Raw genomic sequence first — 12,713 nt, 5'->3', positions numbered from 1 at the left:
GACACCTGAGCAATGCAACATGCATCTGCTAGCATGGCCTACTTTCCTGCTTAGGTACTGTGCTACAGTAAAAATTCATGGCTGCATCTACATTAGTGTTTCGGTTCAGATCAGCTGAGCTTTCCCTTTTGAAGTGGATCTCCCAATTGCCTCCTGTTACTGTGATTTTGTTACACCTGGAGTGGTCTCAGAGCTCACAAACCAGATGATTGATTTTAGATGAAGATGAACTGGAAGCTGTGCTCCAGCAATATGCAAGAGAGACACACTCCAACTGCAAAAAGGCACTTTGTTCTTGGGCCAGACTAACATCAGCCTAAAGGAAAAATTGTGGAAATGTTCAGACAACACCGAGAGATGTTTACTGTTAACCTCAGCACTGCTGTAGCCCCTAGACCTGTTTCCTGTAGTTGAGGGGAAATCCTACTGTATTTCATGGCTTTCTGCAGCAACTACATTGGCAGAGAGCAGAGTCTTTGTCTGCGACAGAAAAAATAGAGTTGGGCATTCTAGCAGGTTATGAAAAGTCTTTTTTTTCTGAATTGCCTGTCGTAAGAAGGATCAGCTTATACAAGAAATCTCTAAGTTGCATCTAGTCAAGTCATCCTCTTGTCACAGAATGGGAGCAAAGACCAGCTAAAACCCAGAGTGAGTGTAAAGCTTGGAAGTAGTTTGGCAGACTACTGTTGAATCCACTGGATTGAGATTCTTCATCCTGCATAATTTGGGCACTCAGATCACTGAACTATGGGATTTTTCTTTTTAGCAAGTAGGCTGTTATTTTTCATAAAATACAAAATTACAGAAGAAATGCCAATGATTTATGGCGTACACATGCCCACAAAGATGGGATGTCAAAGCTAGCATGTAATCAGGATTTACATAATAAATAATGCATTAGTGGGTAGTCTATCAGCAGTTATGTGTTAAACAGAGATTTCTAAAGCCAGTTGGAAGCTTTCTGAAAACAAAGTTTTGAAAGAAATGGAGGATAAAGCAAAATAAAATTGACCTGAAACAAGGTTACCTGTGCAGATTTCAAAGATATAATCCCCAGGAGCACAGCAAAAGCTTTGTTGTTCTTGTAAAAATAAGACTGATTTGAAGTGAAAAATTGATCAAGACTCAAGGAATTTGTGATTTCTTAGTACATATGCAGTACTAGGAAGGGTTGGCATGTCATCCTGTAAACACTTGCAAGCATAAATCAATTTGATGTTTTTTCAGGAAAGCTTTGCTATTTCCAGTCCACACTCCCCATAACCAAAGAAGTCAATTCATTTTTCTAAATTGAGTATGGCTTTCTTCTGTAACTCTGTAATAGTGAATACTCTTATTTTTGTCAGAATCATTTCTTAAGAATCTTTGTAGACCTTCATGACTAAAATAAGCACGTGATAATTTCACTGTGTGCTGACACACCCTGTTCAACAGTAAGAGTTACTACAGGGTTCTTATTTGATACCTATGCTATCCAACAGCATGAATGGCCATTTGACTTAGGTGATTGACTCTATAAAGGTAGAAGAAGATTCAGAACGAAAGATTCTGTGCAGGATCTTAAATTTCACAGATTTGCTGTTCATGACACATGGATGATGTGTACAGGATTGGCTGTAAAATATGACATGCACAGGGATAGGAATATCTTTCCAAATAGTTCTAGCTCTAGAAATACAGCTTTGCTGTTCCTGTTTTTGCTGGTGTACTGTAGTTAGAAACTGACATGAGAACATAAGAAAGGCCATACAGGGCCAGTCCGGAGTTCTAGCTCTGTATCCTGTTTCTAACTGTAGCCAAGAGCAGATGCTCAGAGAAGAGTATAAAAATGGAAAGCTTATAATATTTCCTCTTCTGTGCATTCTCCTGTCCTCTATCTTCAGCCCAAGGACATCTTAAGATACAGATGATATCTTTGTGTTTAATAGCTTTTATGCATTTTCCTTCTATAATTTATCTGTGGCTTTTTAAATTCTATGTAACCTTTTAGCATCTACAACATCCTGTACCAATGAATTCCCTATTTGAACCATGTTCTGGGGAAGAAATACTACCTTCAGTTCATTTTGGAACTGTCACCTGCTAGTTTAATTTAAAACCTCCTTATATATATGTGTAAGATCTATATGTGGGATGGCAATCAGATAAACAATAAGCAAACAGTCGCTCCAGCTGCTCTTATAAAGTACTTTGAAACCTTGCTGAATCTCATTAGCAGCTGAGTCTTGAAGATGCTGTTGAAAAAGTGCATCTTGATTCTGTCAGCATATATATAAAGGAGGCTTTACCTACCTCTTAGTTAAAAATGAGTCATGATACAAAAGCAACATAACTCCAGTTCTTCCTGAAACAGAGCTAAGAAAAGGTTAAGGCAGCACAGAACTACTAAAGGTACCAGGATTCAGACAGCCCAGAATTACAAGGGCTTAGACAAATGTCTTCTTGTGAATATTGCTGAGATTGTTTTTATGTTAATGTCTGTTCCTCTAATAGCAGTTTAAGTGAATACATTACTTATTTAAGGTAGGTGGCTGAGAATTTAGCTTCCTTCTACTTCCCTGTTTCAGGTGTGGCAATATCCACAAGAGAGATGATATGGGCAGGTATGGGGAGGAGTGTCTTCAGTTCCCTCACTATGATTGCCCAGTAGATTTCTCTGAGTATCTTTGGAGACTGGAGTTACAGGGTGGCAAGAAATTTTGCACTGACAGGAAGTCTTTAAGAGGTTTTGGGAACAACCCTGTTGCTTAACCTGTGTCCCCATTCCCATGGTCTTGTTGATCCTTGGCTCTTCAGGCTTCAGGCCCAACAACACTTCTTATAGGGTTTGCATGCGGTTTAACTCCAGCAATGCCTCATAACAATAGGTGCAGATCACACTTTCCTCAGACAGTGACTTGGCTGATCTCCACATCTTAAGGAATATCTAGTCCTATACAGAATAAGTTTGGATGTGGGGAGCACATTGATTTTGACACTGATTGTATGGTGGAAGATTAAGGGACATCCAGGAATATTCAGGCTGGGCACGGACTGATGAAGTTGCAGCTCTGCAGAGAAGATCCTGGGTAACTTGATGGATGGCAAGTTGAATATGAGTTGTTAGTGCATTCTTGTGATAACTGCATATGGGAGCATCCTGAGGAAGCAGAGCCAGCAGACAAAAAGAAGTGATTATTCCTCTTGCTTTCTCACTGGTGAGGCCAGTTCTGGGAACCTCAATACAAGGCAGATGTCAGCAAACTGGACAAAGTCCAGCTGAAAGCTGCTAAGGTGGTTGGGGAGAAGCTGAGGGAGCTGTGTTCATTCAGCCTGGAAAAGAGAAGGCTAAGGGGAAATGTTTGGCTGGGGCCAAACTCTTCTCAGAAACACACAGCAAAAGGACAAAAGCAATAAATATAAATTGCAGCGAAGGAAATCTTGGCTAGGCATAAGGGAAAAAAAATCCCTGTTGGAGTAGCTAAATACAGGAACAAGTGCTGTGGGAGAGGCTGTGGGATCTCAGTTCTTGGAGATTTTCAAAACTCAGATGGACCTAGAATGATATAACTTTGACGCTAGCAATGCTTTGGACAGGGGACTTGAACTGAAGCACCTCTAGAGGCCCCTTCCAATATTAATATTTCTATGACTCTATGAATGTGACTTCTTTGAAGTCACAATTGCTTCTCTTCATTGTATGGCCTGCAGTCAGGTTGCTTTATTAATATTTAAACAAATTAAATAAAAAGGCAATAGTCTTCATTCTTAATGCTGAAGAATCCCACTGCAGTTAATATGAGCTGAGGGAAAATTTCAGAATACTCTAAGTAAGGAATCTGGGCCACCAATACAGAAGATTTCCCATACAGAAATGAAACTCTTTTCCTTTTAGCAAAAGGTTTTATGGGCTTTTTTGTCCTTCAGTATGATACAATATATACCATATATGTCAATATATATGACAAAGGAGAAAAGTAGTTGCATGCATAGCTCATGAACAAAAAACCAAATGGCATACACATTTGCTCTGAGAGTCCAGCCCAGTTTCATAACCACATAAAGCCCTATGATCTCAAGAAGTTTTGCCTTTTTTTGTTTTTTTGTTTTTTTTGGTAACCATTTTGAAACATTTTTTTAATGCAAAGATAAGAAAAAATAAGGTCTCCTCACAAGCAGTGCCCCTTCACTACTGCATTCCATTATGTGAAGCAACACAGTAGGCTATTGCAAAAATTACTTCTGGGTTGTCAAAGAGATGTTAGGAGTATGACATAACTCCTCAAATGTAGAAAGCTCAAAGAAAACCCTTCTCTTCTTATTCCCAGTGAAAGTTAAAAGTATTAACTACAGGTAGGAATGCCTCCAAAAGTGCTGAGCAGATTGACAGGCCTCCTAGCTGGCAATGTACTGAGTTCCTCATGCCATTAACATAAAGGATTTAAAACAGGATTTTGGTTGCAGAAATATCCAGACAAAAATCTTATAAGAAGCTGTTATATTAGAATGGTGGTAATAGCATACAACTTTCAAATTAAGATATATTTTCTTTCCATTTCAAAGTCTGCGATTTCATCTTGGCATCAGATCCAAAATATTTCTCTCTTGCCTTTCCTATTTCCTCCAGAAATGGATCCTTCAAAAATTCTGTTTTTCAGTATGATTGAGGAATGGAGTTGGAAACTGATAACTTATTTTGTGGCTCATGGAAGAAAACCCAGCTTTCCCTTTCCTTTCTGTGTGAGGTTTACTGTGCTATCAGGAACATGCATTATTAAAAAGTTATTTGTCAGTGAAGCCAATGGAAATGAGTTTGAATTCTCATGAGGACTGCACCTGTTAAGCAATGGTCTTTTTGCACAGTAGCATCACACATTGAAACTAGTGAAAAGTGGTACTCACTCATTTTTAACATAGGAGAGTGCTGTGTGTCAGAGGTTACTGTGTACTTCACGCAAGGAGATGCTCAGATCTTCCCTTAGATGAAGTTCATTTATGAGCAAGGCACTCTGGAGCTTGTTATACAATGAGTCCAGATTCTTCAAAGAGTATTACTTCTAAACACCAGTGTACTGACCCACATCAAAACCTCTGCAGTCTTTGGAGTGGCCACTCAAACTTCCATTTTTGCTTTGAATTCATATTTTAACTGAAGAAGCTTAGTTTATGTGAAAGAGCAAACTTTTCTTTCAACTCACATATTCCCTTCTCAGAGTACAGCTGAAGGAGCATGTTTTCTATCTGATGGCTATGAAAAACACTGACATGACAACATTTGTGCATCGTGACATTCCCTTCTCCTGCCAGTCATGCACAATTCAATAAATATCTGAGTGTTCTTTAAAAATGGTGTCATTTTCCTGAAACATCCCTTAGCTGGTATTTAAGCCATTAATCGAGGTGGCTTGATGCCTTAAATAGTTACCAAGAGATGGCAGACAATAAATGAAAAATACTGTAACTTTATTGAACGGACTGATCTAAAAAGTCCCCAGAAGAACAGTCTGAGAGAAATTTCTGTATGAATTTTGTGAAGAAAGCATGAGCTGTAGTTAAGGGTTAGTTGTAGGAAACTTTAACTGAGGCTTCTTCTCCCCTCAGTATGAGTCTAAAACAGTTAATGAAGAAATAAATGCAGTCATAGATATTGCAGGACATTTTGTATAGCATATTTGTAAATTTAATTTATTTTTTATTTTACACTATAAAAAACATGGATGTATTAAAACACTGACAGTGAGATTACTCTTCATATTCTCTATATATTTGTAGTATTTGATATATTAAAAGATAATTTATTGCAGACATACATTCAGGCATGTAATTGAAACTTCAACGTCTTCATTGAATGCAAATATGAAATCTGTAACAGGTTCTACAAAGTCAAATTTCATAAAACTCGGGATTCAGGTTTAGTTTGGAGTTTGACATCTTTAAGTTTATAATTTAGCATTATCACCTTTAATTTACCATATCTTTGTGTTCTGTAAGTGTTTTTGCATTTTCCCATCCTTTTGGCATATAAAAAAGGTGAGAAAAGGATTGTACATGATCTACAAACACTTTGTTTGATATTTCATCAACCCTGATCATGTTCACCAAGAAATGCAATGCAAGCAGGAAATTACTACTTTTAATCTTTCTTTGACAGCTTGTATATCAAAGTACTGACACTTAAGATTGTGACTGATCATTAGCTTAGCATAAACTCAGTTGATTCCAATGCTAAATTTGGCTGAATATTTATACTGATCAAAGAGCAATTATTCTGATCGGTTTAACTTTCCTAGATGTCAGTTCATCTCTATGCCCCAATCAGATGTGACCTGTGGAGACATGTTCATCAGAAACATATCATAGATTGGCATTTTTTTAATATCTGACATTTTTAAGCTCCAGCTGCCTGATAGTACTCAATAATATGACGTGCCAAAACCGATGTCTGACATATACATGGGTTAATAGATTTTGTAGGATTCACAACAGGCAGGTTTATCAGTGGTTCTCCAGTTATCTTCTTTGCATACAATTTATCTGCAGTGTGATGGAAAGGCAGGTTGGCTTCTTGATCTTATATAGAGCAGAAAAAAAAAATTATAAGTTGGTGAACTTATTCCCCTCCACCAAGCAATGTTCCTTGCTACTGTACGTAGTTTAAATTTAACTTAAAATCAAATTGTCTTTCACCAAGGTGAACCTTTGCCAACATTCTTCCTTTTCCAACCCTTCTCCCTCTATCTTCTCCTCTGCAGACTGAAAATCTCACATCCTGTTTTCTGGCAGTAAAGGTATTGAATGTCTTTCTCTAGCATGGCATTCCAGTTCTGTACACTGCAGCAGATCATTTAATCATAACAAGTTAGATACTGTGCAAATGTTGGCTAATCAGCAATGGGAGAAATTACACATATTTCTGACCTAAAGGTAGACTAATTGGCTCAAATAAAGAAATATAATGCAGTACTGATGCAGATATCTCTACTTATCAGTAGATAGGTGGACAGATGGTTGGATGTATGGTGAAATGGATGGATGGACAAGTCACCTAAACGAAGTAAAGCCATCCACACTGTAAAAGCCGTTTCATTCTATCCATTATACAGTAAAGCTACTACTCCCTCTACAATGGCTATGATACATGAAGGCAAGTGATTGTAAGCAGGATTACTGAAATAGAGCATTAAATGATGTATCGCAGAACTGAGTATAAAAGGGATTTATTCTACATACAGATTGTTCTTCCTTGGCTTTTCTACTAAAATCAGACATAGCGCTAATTAAAAAAAAAAAAAGTACCTGCAGGCAGATTGTTTGTTAACAAAATAAATAGCCAGGGAAAAAGGACAGCAGGAACAAAGAGATAACAGAAAACCCACTGCAAAAGGTGACACAGAACATGCACCTTCTGTCCCTTCTGTTCTCCCTCTAATTAAAAACAGAAGCAGGAAACTAAACATACCAAGCCTCTGCTGTGTGCAGTTCTCAGACCAGACAAGGCATGCATACCTCCTGCAAAAAAGTACACGTGATGGGTGGCATCTGATGGGATTTTAGGTCTTTTCATCCCATTTCTATAGAACTGTGGGGCAATGCAATACTGAACTAGTAGGTGTGCTTACACTGATAGTTTGGTTCACTCCATTTTTGTTCCTGGCCCTGATTTCCATCAGCCTGTATTTACATATACCAGACTTTGCTTATAGACTTCAGCCTGGAGTACACCAAGTTGCTATAGAGGTGGGAGAAATCCAACAAAAAACAGGTCATTGTTTGCTCTAGGGTCTCTTCTCTCTACCTGCAGTATTCAACATGAGACAGTCCACACCAGCTAGTCTATAGACTAAGCCCAACAACTTTGCACAAAACCAGGTCCCCTTACCAGCATAGCTCTACAGAAATACATTCAAATCACTTTGTATCCAGCACTGCCTCCTGTCCTTACACTTAAGAGTGTATGGCACAGGTAGACCTAGCTTGAAAATAAAATAACAAATGTATTTTAAACATATAATTTTTTACCGTCTTTGAATTTTTGGACTCTGAGAATGGGGTCCATCTTGCCTACTCATAAAGGGGGGAAAGTATACACCTGCAGAGTATGGTTCATGTGATGTGTGTTAGAAAACTCTTAAGATGTGTTGGATCACCCTGTAAAAGCACACAGAGAAATATTTTCTGGATAGTCTGAGATGACTAGCTGAGAAGATGAATCAGAATAATATTATATGAGGACATCCTAGAATTTACACTTTCATATATTTTCTTTCATCTTTTTTAAAGGTAGAAATTGCTAGTTCAATATATGTTACTGTTAATTCCTTTCTGAAGATCATATTCTGAAAGCAGACACATAGACCCATGTCAAAGTAATTTTCTGTCCTTTCTGCAATGTATATGGGAACTAAACATGTCCTAATTTATGTACATGTCTATTTATTTTGGAAAATATGAGCTTGCAATGAAGGGAAGCAAGCAATAAGGTTAAAATGCCTCCAGTTTTGGTAAAGTTATGTAAACACAAAAAAGTAGAAAAGTCATTTGGGGATTTTTTTTTCCTTGCAATATAATGAAATAATGCAAAAACTGGGATTTTGAAGTTTGATATGAAGTTATCTTTTAAGAAAGCTGAAAAAGTTCTGTTTGTAACAAATGACTGTCATAACTTCCATCTTGTCCAACATGTCACTGGTGGAATAGAACACCTGAAGTTGTCAGCATGAGCTCCTGAACCTCAGACAACAGCCTGCTTTGGCCTAGAAGGTGTTGTTGTTGCCCCTTTTGCTGTTGAAACTTTGGTAAACTCTGCACCAGTGAGGACCTTTAATGTACATATATTCCAGGTTACATGACCAGTCATCATTAGTGTTATCAAAAGTTAATCTTCCATCATATAGATAAGTTCATGATCTACATTAAAATCTATGTTGCTTGCTCATAGTTAGAAACTCTATATATCTTCCTAGGGTTTTCCAGGCAGAAGTACATCCACACACCCTGAACCATCCACGCCCTTCACCAGCATGCTATGATACACACACGCAAAATTTTCCCCTGCTTTCTAGTGAGATCAAAAGATGAAATCCTTAATCCTTAAATATGAAATGCTCTTCTGTTCTTTTCAGTGATTCTTAGCTTTAAAAGGTTAGCACATTTTAAAAAGTAAAAGCTGAGATTTCTCTTCAGTTTTCACCCAGACCAACTCCAGCTAAATTCCAGGAAAAAGGTGGAACACAAAATGAAAAGCATAAAGCTTTGGTAGATCCTTAAGGCTAGAACTTGTCAGTCCTTCTGCAGGTACAACAGCCTGCCATCTTAGAGCAGACCATGTTAGGGCAAGGTAAAGCTGTAGCTCTGGCTTTTCAATACAAACTGGGACTAGCTGCCTCTCTGCTTCCACAAGGTACAGGTATCAAACTAAATGAGGGGAGGACAGCAGACTTCTGAAGAGGAAAACTATTGAAAAATGTTGTCTGATACTAGTGAGGAAGATACACCACACCTGATGTGCAGAAACAAACTCATTGCTTTGCATGTTTGAAAAACCCTCTCTGCAGTTGCAGGAGCCCCTTACTACAAGTCAGGCATTTATAGCATGATTGAATTACAGGCTAAAGTCCTTAGTACATAAACTGCAATGCTGTAGACTTTACACTTATGTATGGAGCATGTTAATCCATAGAGTATTTCTTCTCGACTTCCTACATATTCTTCCAAATTGCAAATGCAAATAGAGTCCATTACACATCATTCTCTGAATATTTACAGTCATGATAATCTTGTCATCTGGTGGTGTGCATATCTTTCTTAGTCAATTGAAGCCAAGTGTAAGCAAACAGTTCATGGGTTGGCCACTGTCATTATCACCGTGCCACTGAAGTAGACTTTGCAGGTTACAGCATTTTGGAAAGGAGAAGCCGTTGCTCTGTAATAACAGTAAAAAAAGGAACCTCCTCTGCAGGAGAGTGTTAAAGTCCAGGATGAACACAGAAGTTCTGGGACCAATCCAAAGAACTGGTGAAACTAAAAGTTGTAGAAAACTCAGTGTGCCTGGCATGCATATTGAGGAATTACCTCTGTCCTTGGTTAAATACTGAATAGAATATGAAGCTAGAGGCATTCACAGTTTGAGAGAATCTGTTTCATAGCCTTACAATGTGCAGCAGTTTCCATTTTTTACTGTGCTATTTTCAGGCTTCTCTCAGGGATGCTGTTGCACATCAGAAAAGTATTAGAGTGTAAGTCCTCAGGTATTTCATTCTGTTGTGGTACGGGCTATTATCAGTCTTCAGAATATTTGGTCCAGGAAATGATTTGAAGAAGTTGCACAACAAGAAATATTCTAGACATGCTGCTATCTGGGGGCACTCAGTTTTAGGTAAGAAATGGAAAGATACAGAAACTTTTAGCATATGCTGGAAGTTAATCCTCAATGGATTATTTTTGCATTAAAAAAAAAAGTTCACAGCTGCAAAAATAATCATGGAGGAATATTGGGGGATCAGGACTCAGGATTTGCAGAACAGTGGGCTGGAAGTTTATGCAAGCCCTTAGTACCCTTCCAAGTGCACTGCTAACTACACTGCGTAAATTATTTTTGTGATTTGGTAAAACCAAATTTTATATATATATATATTTAAATAAAAAGAGGTTCTATATATTTCCCTACAGCACAAGGATGTACTCCTGTCGCTGAATACCTCCTGGGATTAGGAATGTGTATTCAAGTCCATACAGTTGCTGAGCTCTTCCTTTCAGATTGTAGTTATGTCTGCCCCAAATATTACCTTCTGGAGTAGTTTTTTGGAGTTCAGCCCCAGGTCAGATCCAGAGCACCCTTTTCGGTGATAAGCTGGAACTTTGAAAAAGATATTCCATAAAGTACAAATAATAATTTTTGTATTGCTGTTTTTCTCTTTGTATGAGGTCCTCTGTATCTCAGTTTCTCAAGCCACCTAAAACCAACCTGTTACAGATTCTGGAGTGTCAGTTTAATAGTACACTTTTCTAATTACTTTTTCCGCACTAACAATTGATTCCTGGCATTATTACTTTTTTTCTCCTGCAGCAGGTGTCATCTTACAAAAGTGTCTGCAGCAGTTAATGAAAAAGTGGAATATTCTGGGAGTTGTAGTCTTTCAAACAGAGCTTCGCAAGGACATACCTGTATTGGAACACTACAGCTCCCTGAACTTCCTCGCATCACTGCCTATGAAACATCCTGCAACGTGACTAGTTTGGGGGGGGTGGTACTCGTGGACTTCCAGCACTGCAAGTCACACAGCACTTTGCGTCTGTGTATGGAAGCAACTGGGAGCCGGAATGAACACCTGTTTACCAGTGCATGTTTAGGGTGGGGAACGAATAAAGAAGTCTTATACGAGGCAACATTGTAATTTGAAATATTTCACTTTAAAAAAATATTCAGTCCAATTTGTGCCTTTACCACAGAGCTCTGCAGGAGGCTAGCCACTTGGACAGTCTCCAGACACATACATTTTTGTCGAATCGTGTTGCACTTAACTGCTTTTAGACTTTTCTTTGAACTAAACGGCTTCCGGCACTGGCTGTTTTCTTCACCTCCTCTGGCCCATGCCCTGGGAATGGGTTGTTTCTCTGCAGTCCCCAAATAGAAGAAAAACACTGGGGCCACTGCTGCACTCCCATGCCCAAGTCCTCCATTGTTAAAAACTTTCTAACCCTCTGAGAACTATTTTTGATTTTCTTTTTATTTACAGTTTAAATCTCCATGCTAGTTCATTCAGACAGACACAGGCTTCAGAGGAATTACAAAAGAAATCACTTTACCTAGCTAGAGATACATAAAGTCCTAAATAAAAATATTAAAAACTTGGACATATTTCTTACCTCTATTTCTTTGGGCAATTCCTTTACCTTATCTCCAACTTGCCTAATGAGCCCGGATTTAATCAGACCCACAATATTCTTGATTTGAGAACTTAGGTACAAGTTACATATTCCCTGACGGCATATGACTGGCTCCAGAGGTAGACTACATTCATTGACAGAGCAACTGGAGAGCTTTAGGAGACTGTTTCAAGTTAGGAGAGACCCCCAAACATCATGCTCATCAATTTGAAAACCTGTGCTGAAACTCCTACAGCAGCAGCTGTGCTTGTGCTGTGAGCATTATTGGTTTCTGCTGCTGAGCAGGTGGTGTTAGAATAGCCACTTTTCACTGCTTTTTTGCATTCATGATCCTAGCTGGATACCAGAAGGTGGGAAAAATCATAAAACTGTAAAATAAAGAGGTAGAGATAATGATACTTTCTCCCCAAGTGTTCAATTTTAGTTTAACTTCTGAGCAACTGTTTTGGAAAATCTTACTTTAGCTAACCAGCCTGATTCTCAATCTAAGTCACAGTTTTGGTTTATCTGAACTAGCACAAACTTTCAGTGGCTCTGATGTAGAAAACATCATTTTCAAGTCATAATATTAATTCAGATTATTATATAATTTAAATTCCATGGAATAACTATATGCATGCATTTATATAAGCCCCTAAATATTTTGAAGAAAAATTAGATTTTAATTTGCAAATGAAGTATACAAGCCCTGGGGAGGAAGGGAACAGAAATGGATGCTGAAGGAATCAGCTTCCACAGAGATCATTCATTTCATAAGAAGGAACTTCAATTAATTGAAAAATGTTAGGAAATACATGAGAAAAGTACATACTATTCAAGTTGATGACTAATTTTATGCTTTACAGTCT

The 12,713-nt window shown here is 38.1% G+C and overlaps 1 protein-coding gene across 1 annotated transcript in view; it reads left to right on the top strand.

Moving 5' to 3' along the window:
- The window catches only part of GABRG3 (gamma-aminobutyric acid type A receptor subunit gamma3), a 332,704-nt gene that overhangs the window by 248,288 nt on the left and 71,703 nt on the right, over positions 1-12,713 (top strand). The window lies entirely within an intron of this gene.

Source organism: Strix uralensis, chromosome 2 (genome assembly GCF_047716275.1).
Source record: "Strix uralensis isolate ZFMK-TIS-50842 chromosome 2, bStrUra1, whole genome shotgun sequence".
Lineage (NCBI taxonomy): Eukaryota > Metazoa > Chordata > Aves > Strigiformes > Strigidae > Strix > Strix uralensis.
Note: the sequence above shows the minus strand (reverse complement) of the source record. Positions and strands in the feature narration are given on the sequence as shown.